The sequence below is a fragment of the Geospiza fortis genome, unplaced genomic scaffold, assembly GCF_000277835.1.
Source record: "Geospiza fortis unplaced genomic scaffold, GeoFor_1.0 scaffold650, whole genome shotgun sequence".
In the NCBI taxonomy this organism is placed as follows: domain Eukaryota; kingdom Metazoa; phylum Chordata; class Aves; order Passeriformes; family Thraupidae; genus Geospiza; species Geospiza fortis.
This window is the reverse complement of record NW_005054598.1, coordinates 121867-137356: the sequence shown is the minus strand read 5'-3', so window position 1 is coordinate 137356 and position 15490 is coordinate 121867. Positions and strand designations below refer to the sequence as shown.

General features: G+C 42.0%; 1 protein-coding gene across 1 annotated transcript in view; it reads left to right on the top strand.

Moving 5' to 3' along the window:
- CHST11 (carbohydrate sulfotransferase 11) overlaps positions 1-15490 on the top strand; it is a 95183-nt gene that overhangs the window by 62023 nt on the left and 17670 nt on the right. The window lies entirely within an intron of this gene.

Here is a 15490-nt window from a genome sequence, read left to right as displayed (position 1 = left end):
GGATTTGCCAGAGCAGCCTGGCAGCCTTGTGGTTAGAGGTGGAGGCTTCTTGGCAGCCCTCAGTAGGATGGCTCTTCAGGGGATCCAGGGTTCCACACTCTCCAAATCCCATGATGCTCTTCAGTGGAAGGATGAGTGATCCATCCCCAGGGAATGGAAAGAGGTTATGTGACAAGGACGGTACTGTTCATGTCCCATCTGGATGTGTGTGAGGGGGGTTGTATGAGAAGTCTAGTTGTATGAGAAGTCTAGTTCAGGTGAGGTATCATTACCTCAGGCTGTTACCACAGTGTGAAAAAGAGTTCTTTGTAAAGGTTTAGCATCTAAACACAATATTACAGTGTCATCCAAGTGAGTAAATGTAGGACTACAGCTACCATAAAGGCTTACCTACACTCAGCTAATTACAGGATCAATATTAAAACATGAATCACAGCTTAGTGTGATTTGTATCAAGAGTAACAGGAATAAATCAAGCAGCATGGTGTATTTAATTTTGTAAATGCTGGGAAAATGCATACTATTCTCCAATTGATGTAGCAGCAGGAACTGCCAATATCTTGTAGGAGGAAAAAACTCGGACTGAGGATTAATGCTCCTTACCCGGAGCTGCAAAAGCTCTTGGTCATAAGAGGCATTATTCTCAGGTACTCTTTTTAAAAAAAATTAAAATCCTGGTTTTCTCATGAAATGTACATAGCATCTGCCCATTCTGACCTTGGTAGGAGGCAGCCAGGATGGGAAACTTTCCTTTTCTGCCAACACCACTGGGGTGCACTCTGTCTTGGTTCCTGGTTGTAAGCAGGGGTTGTGCCTCTAGGTTGTCAGTTCTGCTCATTTTTTTATCTTTGTACTTGCACAGTCTCCATTGCTTTCATTTCATGTATTTGCCTTTAACTGTCTATATTATGGTGACTTCTGCCACCAAGTCCTGGGCAACATCCCAAGTAGCATCTTCTGCTGGCAAACCCTATCCTGGAAGATCTTCATGCTCCAGCTTTTCCAGAAACCAGTGGGGAGAAAAAAACCCCAAAAACCCCAAAACAACAAATCTAATTTCATTTGTTTAACTTCGCACTGAGTCACATGCTCCAGGCACCTTTAGCCTGAGGGACAGACCTGCATTCCAGGCAGTGTTGCCTGAGGACCCCTGTCAAGAAGCTTCATGAGAATTTCTGAAGCTCATCATGTCAATGCAGAGAGGGTTTAACACTGACTCTCAAACCTAATCCCAGAATGTCTGGGGCCTAACTGTCCAACAGTGTCTAATCCCAACCTCAGCCTCACAAAAATTCAGGATTGAATTTGCATTCTTGTCAGAAGCACTCCTGGAGTGAGGATACTTCCCTGTGAGACTAAAAGGGGGTAGTGAACACTTTGTGCTCAGAGCATCTGGGGGGGATGTCAGGTAACAGAGGATAGCATTTAGCAAACTGGGCATTCTTTAATAATACTAATGACATCATGGGGGTCTCAGTTACCTGGTCCCCTCTGAGCAGGGATGCTTGTTGGAAGGGTTTTGCACATGTATTTTTGGACTTCTGTGCTTGTATCAAGTATAAATCATCATTCTAATGGCATAAACAAGAGCTATGACATGGCACTTAGTGGCATTATTGGCTAAACATGAGTTAATTAAAGGGGATATAAGGTACTAATTTTTCAGACTGAAAAGGAAGGACTGGGGTGGAGGGATATGTCACGATCCGTCCTAGTGAACGGATGATGTGATGGTTCGTAGGGGTGATCTCAGGGTGCAAAAAATCCGACACGGTACAAGGGGGTTTGCAGTGATAATCAAAACAAATGCACCTTTATTGAATGACCACAGCAAAATGCGATAGAGAGATTAAGGAAGAGAAAAATATAGAGAAAGAGAGAGAGAGAGAGAGGAGGATATAGCTACCAAACATAGAGACGAAGTCCTTTGGTCCAGTCCAGTCGAGGATCCATCTGTTACATTGGGGAGATATCAAAATCTCTAGCTAACTCAGAGGGTTTTGTTATTGAAAATTGTGGGGGGAGGGTGGGGGGGGTGGGAAACAGATACAATAGGCAATAGATGTAACAGGTAGTCTATGTTCTCAGCAGTAAGCAAGAGCCATTGTTTTCGTGGACCAGTGGTCACAACCTGCAGGCAAACATCTCACTTTGGTCAGCTTGCCTCCCCCACACACCTCCCCCAGGTTGGGGGTTTCAGTCCCAGTCCTTGGAAGGAGGAGAGGGGCCTTTTCACATAGGGATTTCATGTCCCAGTCCTTGATGGAGAGGCTTCTTACATCGCAGTTTGTCTGTCACGGCGGTTGCTAATGAGTGAGGGTCTTCTGTGGGAGACCACCCAAAACTCAGGAGAAGTCCAGCCAGGCCAAGAGGTGGGACAGCTTCCAAGGCTATTGTTGCAAAAAGGGCACAGTGCCCCCTTCTTAGCATACAGCAAACAACACTTGTGAGAATAATTTAGCAATGCTCTCAGATCTCAGGGCCTTTGGCATGTGACTTTCTTCTTCAGAGCCAGAGATTCTAGACGGGGGGGGTCTTCTCTTCAGTGGTCCCCCAATGACAATCGTGAGGCAGATGAGGGAAAATTTGGACAGACTCTCACAGGATGCCCTAAAGCAATGCTATTTTACCTAATGCCAGATATGTGAAATGAATCCAGAAAGCATTGATTTTTCCATTGGAGGTTGTACTTCATTCACCTAATTTACCTAATTATTCCTAAAGGCATGGGAATAATAAAATTACTTTGGATAAACCGTCGAGATTTGTGATCTGTGGTGTGCCAGGGTTAACTGGCTGGAACTGAGAAAGCACTTCTGCCCTGCTTCTGTGACTTTGTCACCATTCATAGCTGTGTGATTGGCACTGACTTGCAACCTGGATTGCTCACATGGGTCCATAAATCATGCTGTTCCTGTCTTCAGTGCCTCACCAGTTTGCCAAGAATGTCTCCCAAACTCCTCTTCTACCTACTTCCTCAGCTGCTGAAATACCTGACAGAGCAGTGGAAACCACTTGTGCATTCCTACCACTGGAAGCTCCTCTCAGGCCTGCTGGGAAGGGAGGGCTTGCTGCGCCTCAGGACTTCTAGATGGAGAGGGGTTGCCACAACCTAAAGGCAGCCTTCAATTTGAGTTATTGTGGGACTAAATGAATAATTTCTTGTTGGTGAGGAAGATTTATGTATAGCCAGATAAAGACTTTGAGCTCTTTCTCTGCATGTTCCATGGGCCAGCCACATTGCAGATCGTTCCATCACTAATCCTGATGACTTCCCAAGATCACTGCTTGCATTGTGCTTTGTGAGTGTTGCTTTAGCCAAATAACTCCATCATACAGGAAAATCGAGTGCACTGGGATGCATTAGATTTATAAAGGTTTCAATGAAAAGGTTAAATTGATGGGCAACATCAGGTATTCTACTTACTGCAAACCAAAAGACCAAGAAGGCTTTTAAACTCAAAAGCATATCAGAGTATAAATCAAAACATTTTACTTTTTAGAGCAGAGAGAACAAAAAGCTTGAAATTTAACAGCAGGCAAAGAGAACCAGTCTGCTCTCTGGCCCAGAGATGAGCTGCCAGGGCACAGATTGCTTTCCTGCAGCTCAGCTGCCTCACCTCCTGATCAGGACTGCCGTGTCCAGACCATCCAGATGGTCCAGGGTGGGCAAACCACATCCAGGGACTGTCTAGGAGAGGACTGCATGGCACTGGCCACAGGGATGGACATGGCAGACCAGTGCTCAGGTGCAGGGATGAGTTTGGCCAACCTGGTCAGTATATAGAGTAGCTTTGGACTTGGAACACTTTCAGCTGAAAAAGGCTGGCATATTAATCCCCTTAGTCAGGTACCTTCATCAAGTGGTCTCAGTATTCAATCCATTTTACTGTGACTGCACAGTATATGACATATCAGTGGTCAAGTAACCTTTCCTCCACTACCTTGGAAGAAAGAGCAGGGCAGGGCAAACGTTTTCAATTACCCCAAATATTGCTATGCTGTTGGATCATTTTGATCTGAGAAACTCCATCCTGTCAGCCATCTGAGAGCAGGGGGGTGATAACAAATAGATCATGAAGGGATGTTTGATGTAGCTGCTAAATATTATGAAGCCTTTGGGATCACAGGTACAAGAGGTGAAGCATAATGAAGGTCTGTTTTAATTACAGCATTCAAATATGTGGTAATAGGCAACTGTATAAGTCTGTGTTAGAGTTAGGGTTTTCATTATGTTTTTAATGTAATACTGATTAGCCTGTACTAATTGACATGAACCCTGAGCAGACTGCAGCAAACGAAAACAATCTGGCAACTGGCTGCTAAAATGCATTGGTTGTGTCCAGCCCTTCCTCACTGCAGGCTGCCAGGATGTGAGTGAGGTGATGGCAGTAACAGGGCCTATTCCATGGATTTCAGTATTTAAGGTGTCTCTTGTCTTTTTCCGTTCTTCCTCTTCTATTTCCAAATTAATTGAGCTCATTTCTTATACTTGCTTCACTCACATTTTTGTTTGCTGACTTTTATGGGCAAGCAATGGCTTTAAGCAGCCAAGTAAAATAGACTTGTCTTCATGTCAACTGTTGGTGAATAGATTTTATATGTGGATTGGTGGGTTTTCATGAGAGCTTTACAAGTTCAGTTCCTGTTTGCTCTCTGCTTGCTTCCAGGAACAGGATTTTGTACGAGCTTAACATTTTTCTTTATAATCAGTATATTGTGCTTATGGTATGTCTGTTGCTGAAATGCAAGTACTAGATGAAATATTTTATCTGAGAGTAGGTGCCTGACAGCTTTAGCCAGATTGATCTTTCAGTTGGACTTTTAGTCCTTAGGACTGCCTGGCAATTAAGTGGTTCCTTTTATTTTAAATTAAGATTTTCATCCTAGACACATAAGCTCAAGTTTCATCTTGAATCATGTTAACCTGACTTTCAGAAAATCAGGTTAAAAGCCCAGAGCCAGCTGAAAATTTAGCTGCTTTATTTTATCTAAAGTTGATTTTTGATGGTTTGTACCCACTTTAAAATATATAGGCCATTATCTCTTGCAGTGTAAACACTGTGGAAAATGTCACATTTAATAAAAACTATGACCTCATTCTTGGCTTCATTTTAAATGAGTTTCATTATTTTACTCAATATATGATTTATTCATGTATTCAAATATATTTATTCAGTGAAGGCAGAGATATTTTGATTAATTCAAAGACTAAATGCTCTGTACACCTCATGCAAATTGATGCAGAAATAAAAAGGAAAAAAAGGTAAAACTCTCTTTGTACTCTGAGGGCTAAATGCATCATCAGAATGTAATGAATGTTGTTTGTGTGCAGTCAAGTGAGGAGTCATGTTATCCTGAATCTCTCTCCATGGCTTTTATTATTATAGCAAAAATAAAATTCAGCACATGGGTTATATATTTGTTCAATGCTTATTTACAGACCCCATTTAGATGGGGAGTAAATGGTTAGATGAACCTTGCCAGTTATTCAGGTATTGCGGCATGACTCCAATATTTCTTTGCTATTTTTTCTATAATTCTACCAACTTTGCCTTTCTCAATTGAAATATAATAATTAAGAAAAAAAAAAACAGCCTACAATGCAAAAGAAGTGAGATTTTTCAACCAGCACTCACCATTATAATAATTAATTCCCCACTGAAGTGGGGAGTTAATCTCATTGGCATGAATTTGGTGGGAGCAGAGCTCAGGCCAACACTCAGTACTATTAACCCACAGAGCAGTGATGCGTAGTAATGTTTGCACAGCTTGACAGTATGTCCAGGCCGTGGGAATTGCAGCAGGGTAAAATCTTAAAGGGGCTTTGGACTAGGCCTGTCATTTTCAACTGAAATCACTCATAGAATTTTCATAAAGTGAATTTTGTTTAGGAAAAAAAGCCTGGTGAATTTTGTTACTTTTGATTTTCATACGTATTTGCGGCAATATGTGTGCTTTTTAGAGCACAAGTCCTGTGAGGAGCATCTGAGGGAGCTGGGGTTGTTTAGCTTGGAGAAAAGGAGGCAGACAGGGAACCTTCTTGTTCTCCACAAGTACCTGACAAGAGGCTGTAGCCAGGCCAGGAATGAGTCTCTTCTCCCAGTCACAGGACAAGAGGAAATGGCCTCAAGTTGTGTGAAGTGAGTTTTAGATAAGATATTGGGAGAAATGTCTTTACTGAAAAGGTTGTCAAGCATTGGAACAGTCCGCTTGGAAAAGCGGTAGCGTTGCCACCCCTAAAGGGGTTTAAAAGATGTGACCAACCTCAGCATGCCCAGCTGGGTCTGATGATGTAGATGATGATGATGAAGTAGCAACTATGGGCTCTTCTCCTGCTCATGCACAATCAATCCAGGGTCAAGGTGGGGATGCCCAGGGGTCAGGAAACCTTATTTTGCATCATCCAGATCCTGCTGTTTCCCCTGTCTATTCTGTGGTTCTTGACAGGAAGGGAGATGCTGCTATCACATTGCAGAGTAGTTTTCTTATGTGGTTCTCCATCTGGTGGGCCTGACAAACAAACAAACAAACAAACAAACAAACAAACAAACAAACACATCATGTCTGAGAGATGAACATGTAATATGTCCATGCGGCCTGCTGTAATGCCGGTCACTATTCATAGAATCACAGAATGGTTTTGGTTGGATGAGACCTTGCAGATCACCTAGTTCCACCCCCTTACCATAAGCAGGGACACCTTTCCCTGATTGCTCAATGTCACATCCACCTGGGCCTTGAAACTAGGGTGTAACCCTGTCTCTGGTGCAAGTCCCAGTTGTGTGCTGGGCTGCCTGCCTGAAAGGCTGGAAATTTTAATCTGATCCTCTTCATAGATATGGCTGGAAAAAGGTCCAAGGTAGTGGAAACCCAGTGCCTCTGCTGTGCAGTGACTGACAGTGGCATGAGCCAGGCATTTTCCTGAGCACCATCCAGAAAACAGCCTTTCCAACTGCAGGGCAAGAATTTCTCTCTCAGGTCTCTGTGCCCATCTTTCTCTCTCATGTTTTCTTCGGTCCCCAAGGGGGAATTTCATTGACATTACCTGATCCTCTGGGCATTATGGATCTGAAAGCAGAAATTTTGTGCCCAGAGTCTATGCATACAAAAAATGCCAGTCTGCTGCAGCCCTGTATAAATCACTGGCAGAAACAGGAAGGTTTTTGTTCTGATTCTCCATAGATCAGCCCATAAGCTTCTGGCTGGGCATCCCCACACCTTTGCATGCACCCCCAGACAATATTCTGTCTTGTAGCCATTGTGTACAATATGGAAATTGATGTGATTTTGTAATACAGAAATTTCCAGTGGAGGCACCTGTTCCTCTTACCTATGATAAAGTCTCCCCAGCCACTTACAGACACACTGCAGTTCATCTGAACCATGAAGTGTAAAGCAGCTAATCTTTTTGATCAAAATTAGAATATTGAGATAAGAGCATTCCTTTTTCCCTTACAATATCTGTATTGCTCTATTGCATTAACAGGATTCTGCAATACTAGTTTTAACATACGAAGCACATCTAAGAATAGTTATGCTATATCAGTAAGCTGAGAATATCCATCTGTCTACTGAAGCATGCCCTTCACATAGGATTTGCCCAAAATAAGAACATGCTGTTCCAAAAATCTGGTAACAGAAATTGGAATGTTACTCAGAGCATGAAATAACTGCCTTGGCATGAATGTCCCGTTGGCTTCTGGTGTCTGCAGAGGCAGGAAAAAATGACCTGTAAGGTTGGGAAAATGTCTTCAGGTCAGAACTTACCAACCCTCAATGTCTCTCTTATGTTCTTCAAAGTGAGAGATCTTAAAACAAACCCCAGCACCAGAGAAGGCACCTGCAGAGTACTGTCAGTGTGTTGATCTAGACATCAGATTCTTCTCATCTGTTTGCAGTTCTCAGTCACATCACTGTGTAAACTTTGAGGACTTGACTCATGTTTAGGATATCAAAATACATTCTTTCGTCTTTTTTGTCTTTTTTTCCTTTTTTTTTTCAATTCCTTCTGTGTGAAAACTTGGCTGTGAAGCTTAATAAATAAAACCGATGGGCAGCTGTCCTCATAATATAAATCTCCCTTGTGTCAGTGGGCCATTTGCTGAGCCCTCAGCAGGGTGCATTGCAACCTGCAAGAATTCTCATAATTTTCTCAGGTAGATATTTTCATAACTGCTGGACAGTTGAGACTGATGAAACAGAGCAGCCCTGTAGAGGCATAGAGTCTGGAAACACTTGTAGATTTTCTGCTTTGTGGTTTTGTTTTTTACAAAAAATTTTTGTACATTCCCTCATTATACAAAGTGGTGCTTTCTTCTGGAACTGCTGTTAATGCTCTACCCTAAGGCATTAGAAAGAAAACCTCTTACAACTGGCTTTGTAATGACAAGAACATTGCCATAAAATGGCAAAGTATGTTAATGTTATTTGTCTATGTTCTCACTGTTTCTCATTTTCTTTGCCTTTTAATTTGGGTCTGCTTAGTTTCTCCATTATTTTTACTATTTATTGGAACAGCACTTACTGGTCTCAGCTAGCAATCAGCCCTTCATGGTTCTGGACATAGCACAAGCACAGTGGAGGAAATTATTAATTCCTTGAAGTCACTGACAAGCTTGAAATTAATTTTCATAAGGCACATGATCCAGTCCACAGTCTTCTTGCAGTGAAATGTGGACATGGTAGAAATTTATGCTGTGCTTAATTCCAGCCTTGTTGATGGCACATTTTTCACTGAGCACTGAACTCAATAAGAAAATTGAAAAGTGTGATACAGAAAGGGAAATATTGGACAAGAAACTGGGAAAGCTTTACTTTGACTGTCTTGTTATATTGGTATATTTACTGCTTGCAGTAAAGCTGATGACAGGAGACCAGGACACTGTTGAGCATATGTGGCTTGGCCCTGCCACAGACTCACCGTGTCAGCATGGCCAAGTTTCACATTTATTGGGCAGTGATAATGTTCACATGCTTCACAGTGGGCCTGAGTTTGTAATTCTGGAGACTGCCCATGCTCCTACATAGACTTAGACTGTCTGCTTGTTCACAAGTGTCCCCAGTGAAAGGCTGCTGCTTTATGACTGCATGACAGATGGGCTTGGGCTAATCGTGTTTTTATGGGGGTTCACGTCTTCAGTATGCAGCAGTGAGAGCACTGCTGAGTGCTCTTCCTTAATCTCTTAAGTAAAGTGTGTGTTTTCTCTATCTGCAGGTCTTGCTATGTTAAATATAAAAGATAGGTTGTTGTTGTGAGCAGTTGTACATTGTCTAGACTCAGACTTACAGCAGCTGAGCCTGGGAATAATCTGTATTTTCTCTGCTTTGTTGAGCGGCAGAGGGAGCAATGCCTGATGACCACAACCAGAAGTAGTCATGCAGTTTCTTTTTTAGTTTTAATCCCTTGCTATTTAAATATCTAGAAGAGGCACTGATTTACAACTCCTTGTAAACTTCACACAAGGTTTAGGAAGGTCATGAATGCACAGAAGGCAGGGCCATTAGAAAAAGTAAAACAAAGGTGTCAGCATGTGCATTTTAAAAATACATCTATAAATTTCTCATCCAAAATTGTAATTGTTATTCTTATTATTCAGTAGCTGTGTAGCTGTGAGCTACCTATCAAATTACTTAGGCAACCTTGAACATAAAATTTTGTTGTGTAAGTAACATCCAAAAGTGTTTTCTTATGGTGCTAAAGAACCTTTATAGTCATCCCACCTCTGCCCAACCTGTCTGATTCAGAGATGCAGAGCTTTTTACATCTCCATGAAGTGATATGTTACATCCCTAACTGCATCCTCATGATTTCACATATCCACACATTCTGTTAACTTTGTTAATTTGGCAGCAAACCTATCAGATTGGCCAGTTCTGGGAAACCAGATGGTTAGAAATGCTCAAGGGTCCATGAGTCACCAAACACCAGGTTTTCCACAGACACATCCATCAGTTTGGCTCTTCCAGCATGGCTGAGCCAATCGCTGCCCTGCTTACCAGGTAGCTAGGTGACCTTGGGCAGGTGACAAGACCCATCACTATTCCTTTCCAATGTCATGACAGGGAGAACTGGGCTCCTCTGTGGGCTTTTTGATTGCCTTTGCTCCTGGCAAAGGATAGCTCAGGACTCTTCTCCAGCTGCACGTCTTGCTCCCGCTGATAGTGGCACTGGACAAGAGCATTCACAAGTCAACACCATAAAAAAATTGCCAGGAGTTGGACACAATCCGTGGATTTTCTATAAAAAAAATAATTATAGACTTTATTGCTGAGTACCAAATCCATTTTTCCCTCTTCTGGGAGCCATTCAATAAACTTTATGTTCTGAGGTAGAGCAAAACTGTCGTAGTTTAATATAGTGTTTTATGCCTCTTCCCTGCACTCTAACACCTGATTGTGCTAATAGCCCAGTGTGGATTTTCTTTTTCTTTCTAAATTATATTAATAGGTCTGAAGTCCCCGAAGTCCCCTGTGACTTATCATTTCCCTCTGGACACTTACCCTTTCTTGCCCAGGAAGAAGCCAGTATTTCCAAGAGCAGCTGCCTTTTCAGATTTGCCTTTTCAGGTGATCAGCATCTGTGTTTATACTCCTTTCACAGAACCGTCAGGCTTTGTTAAAAGTGCAAGTTCTTGGGCACCAACCAGAACAAACCATGGCCTGGAAATGAAAAACAATCCTACCAAAAATGAAAGCTCCATCCTCCAAGAAATGCACATACAGAGCAACAGACTCAGAATTTACGTTGTCACAGTGGTTTTCATTCAGCCTTTTCTAACTGACACATTTCCACGTTCATGATCTTCTGGGTATATTTAAGGGGGGATGGGTTGGGAAAGGAAATTAACTTTAGCAGAATATCAAAAGAAGTGTTTCTCAACAGAGAAGTGGATGAGGATTATAGAATACTTTCCTCACCTAAAGTAAATGTCCTTCAAAAACAAGACTAGGTGATGCATTGAATATGACACACTATGATATTCCACAGCAGGAAGTGAAAACATCTTTTCTAGCTCATAGCTCTGATGGGGGAAAATTTTCAAAGGTTTTAAGAAGCCACTGGTGCAGTAACTCCCATATGCAGTTTCAACAATAATCCTCTTCATAACACTGCAGGTAACTCTCCTTAATGCCTCAGACCAGGATTTGGGATGAGCCATCATCCTCTATTGAGCAGAGAAGCTGGGTGACTTCTGGCAGTAACCCTTCTGTCCTATAGAATCTCTGTGTAACATGGTGTGAGCTGTGGGGTTTCTTTCAGGGATGATAGTGTTGGTAAACGTCTCTTAATAACATCAGAAATTCCCAAGGAGTCACATTTTCAAAGCATTTGGAAATCAAGAGGAAATTTTTATTAACTTCAATAGTTTTTGAACCAGGCCTATATGTGGGGGGTTTTGTTTTGACGCTGCCTAAGACAGGGGGGAATTGGTTTTTTGATAGTACAGCACCAGATTGCAGCCTCTGTATCTGTGGTTTTTTTTTAAATTCAGAACAACTCTCCTTTTACTAGATTTGTGTTATCTCTTATTTTACTACAATCTTTTTTGCATTTCAAAAAGGTTAATTCCCCAAGTAGTCTCTTTTGTTTAGTAGTTTTTATCTATCACAGACTTTTCTGTTTTCCTTTCCTCTCTTGTCCCAGAGACATATCATCCTCTGCTATCAAAAGCAAGTTTTCTTCCTTCTCCAAAGAAGCTCTTCAGCCCAGAGCAGTATTTTTGCTAAGTATCATTTTTGTTTCCTTCTCTGTATTCCTTCCCCTTCACTGTCTAACACCAGTGCCAGGCTCTGATTTCACTTGCTTCCTTGTAGGGAACGACTTTACCAAGGTTGTGTTTTCTCTTGTCATCCATGGATAGACATTTTAGACCATTCATTTGTCTTTGCACTGATCTGGACATACCAGGCTGCTTTAGCAGATGCTATTCATACCCAGAGGGCTGTTCCCAGGCAGGCTGTGGTTTGTTACTGTTTGAAAGTTTTTTTAATGGAATTGCTCGGACTACTTACTTTCCTTCACATTTTCCTTCACCTTCTCTGTTGTGTTTCTAGTTATTTTTAGTGCCAATGAGTAAGTTGTGGTAGGCTGAAACAGGTAGGCAGATTTGTAGTACTTCATTTAAGCTCTACCCACTAACCAGCTTCTTGATGCTACTTCTCCAAATTGGACTGGTTGGCTTAATATTGTCCACCTATTCCAGACAAACTGTTTGTTTCTCACCTTTCTCTTGTCTGCACTGAACCAGTATTTAAAAAAAAAATCTAACTTCTTTTTTTTGCTGTGGGCTTTATAGATCAGTGAACTTTATGGTTTGGTTTTTCTTTTCAGTAACATACAGTTTGGTTTTTGGAGCTGTAGAAAACTCATACTATTAAATCAAAAATGAGACCAACACATGCAACTCTTCTATTTTGTACTTCAAGTGATTTTTTAAAATTCTGGTACATCTTGGAGTACTTTGACTGTACTTAACTCTGATGACTTTCTGTGAGATCTCAGTGGCATTTATGATAGCTGTTTTGATAAACAGAAAGCTAAATGCATTACTGCAGAACATGCTAAATTTTTGCAATGGGCAGTGCCAAATGTCTGTTACTGATTTCTCACAGACACTGAGTTGCTATGGAAGTTACATCCAAAAGTTAATCTCCTTAATGTTGTTCAGAGAAGAAATGACTAGGCTGGAAAGGTGTAAGCCTAGACTGAATGCTTTGAATATCTGTAATTGACTGATTCCAGCATTCTTTACTGCCACAGTTTCTCAGTCTGTATCTTGAGTCTCCAATTTAATCCATTTACTTAGCCTGTCTGTAGCAGAAACCTCAGGGAGGACAAATATTTGGAGATATATCTCGTTCTGAAATTTTCCCAGAGCAGTACCAGGAACCAGTGCTGAAAAATAAATCCCATTTCCCTTCTTAAGAAAAAGACAAGATGACAAAAAATTGAAAGTGCTGATAGCATTAGGTTGCTGTGTCTTGAGCCTGTCAGTTGCACTTGGACAGAGAAGAGGTGTTGGAAGAGGAGAAGGTTCAGCTTGTGAAGATGGTAGAAGAATGCAGCAACACTGAACTGGTTCTTTGTAGCTGGCTTTTCACATCTGGAAAGTGGGGATGATGCTTTAAAGTTTGTAGATTGAAAAAATACCAGATAAGTACCGAGTGTTATTTTTATCCCAGACCTTGATCTGCAATAGTGGCTCCAGGTGCAGCCTCAGGAGAAGTTATCCATCCTGCCAGCACCTGCAGATAGATCTCTCTGCAGTTTATCTGAGCTTTATTTGGGAATAAACATTTATTCCCATTGAGCATACATCTGTTGCCTTCAGTCCCTAAAGAGGCTGGTCATAGCTAAAATATGCCCATATTTTTGTGGACTCACGTCTGCTCAACTACTCACCACAGGAAACTGAGAGATCTCATAGTACTTCTAACAAGCTGCACTTTGAGGCTGCACTTGTGGCCCTGAGATTTACTGATCTCAGTTGATCCACAAAAACTAAGCGGGGTCCAGAGGATGGGAGGGCACAATCCTGTCTACAACGGGTGAAGATGGAACAAAAAATCTTGTTACACTGATGTGCAGGCTCTTCATAGCTTAGCTGTCTGTTGAGCAGTTCAGGTTTTCTTAATTCATCTTAGCAAGTGTTTTCTCCTCTTGAAGACAGTCGAGTGAACCAGCAGTTTGTCTCTGCTTAGGTGGTCCTTCTCTCTCCAGAGCTGCAGACAAGAGGGCATGAATCATGAAAAGCAAAACAGGAGCAGATGTTCTGCATCAGGTTTAAAGTAGCAGTGTATGGTAGTTGCTTTATCTCAGTCTCCTAAGAATACCTGTGTTTTGGGGCAGCCTTCCGCTTATCCTGTTTAACATCCGTGTCTTCCTTTGGAAATGTTTGCATCTACCCCACTCTTCTCCCAGCCCTTCCATGGGTTTGAAAGATTAACTTGAGCTCCAGTGATGTTGAGGGCAGCTTGCAAAAGGGGTTGTTAAATGGAGAACAGTCAAGGAAAGAGAGGGAAGAGCAGTGAGAAGCAGAGGTGGAAAAGAAGCTCAGGTGGGAGGAAGAGTTAATGCTAACTTTAAAATTACTGGGATTACCTTAGACCCTCTATCGCATTAACCAGGGGCTGAGTGGACATGGTGGTGTTGATAAGGTGAGTTAAGGGGCCATAACCACTTCTGCAGGGCACTGGGAAGAAGGACTGAAGTTGTGGTCTTGGACTTGCAAGTGCATAAAGAGAGGTGATGGGAGAGCTGGAGTAAGACAGTGCCTGGGAAAGCAGAATAAATTGAATGAAGTTACAGTTTGTTCCTGGAAGCAGTGAATCCCATGTACTGCTTTCCCCTGTGAACAAAGTTTTTTTTTTTAAACAAACAAAGCCAGAGATAAAGTTAGGTCACGAAGCAGGAAGTGAGTATCTCTAAAAACAGGAGAAGTTGGGAAGAGGCTTTGTGAGACTTCCCTGCTCCTGCTGGCTGTGATACACATCAGTGGAAGATACACATGGGATAGATTGCAGGATTGGACATAGAGTTGTAAACACCAGATCAAAAGTGTTTAAGTATGGTCCTTACAAGTGGGCCTTTGTGCAGTGACATACTCCTACTAGGATCAACCATCAGAAGGAATTTAGAAACAATAGGATAAACAGACTTTCATGAAATCAGTTTTATATTTGAAATGCAAAACTAAGATGGTTGAAAGCAGTTTGGATGTCATTGTTAATCCCTAGGTCAGCTGTGCTGATATATCTCATAAAAGACAGGATACGTTCAAAGAGCAAAATCCACTGTTCATTGTCAGAGTGTTTGTGGAGACTTTTGTGCCATGGAAGCATCCCCATCAACTGAAGGGCACGGAGCATTGGCAGCTCTCCCTGCCTTAAGAAGACAGGTCCTGCAGCAGGCAATGCTGCGGGTTGGAGGAGAAATCTTGAGCTCTTCAGTCATGAATCTAGTGGGTGAAAGCTCCTGCGAGTGTCTGAAATGACAGCTCTCTTAGCAAGAAACTGTAATTTAGGTGTACTACTTCTGTCAGAAATATCAGTTCTTCCTATATTATGTGAACTTGTCACTTTTCCCTGCTCCGAAGTCTATGTCACCTGGCAATTCTGGAGAAGGACAACCTCTATTCAGTACACCAGAACATCATCTACTGCCAGTATTTCTCAGGAGCCATCAGACATCTCTGCTGTCTTGACTGAAATCATCAGGGAGGTGGCAGCAGTTCCAGGTACTGACTGAGTCGGCACCATGGATGCTTCTCACACCACCCTACTAAGAAAAATCAGTGACAAGTGTGTTTTTTCCCTCCACTTTGCCACTGAATTTTTTCAATCCTACCTATTTATACATCAGAATGTGTTTCAGTGCTTCAGGGCAGCCTGGGAGCACCCATTAGCCCTGGTCTGTGACCCACATAACTGCTTGTGCCATCTGGGTGCTTACTGCTTGGATGTGGGTAGGGATGCATATACTAGTATC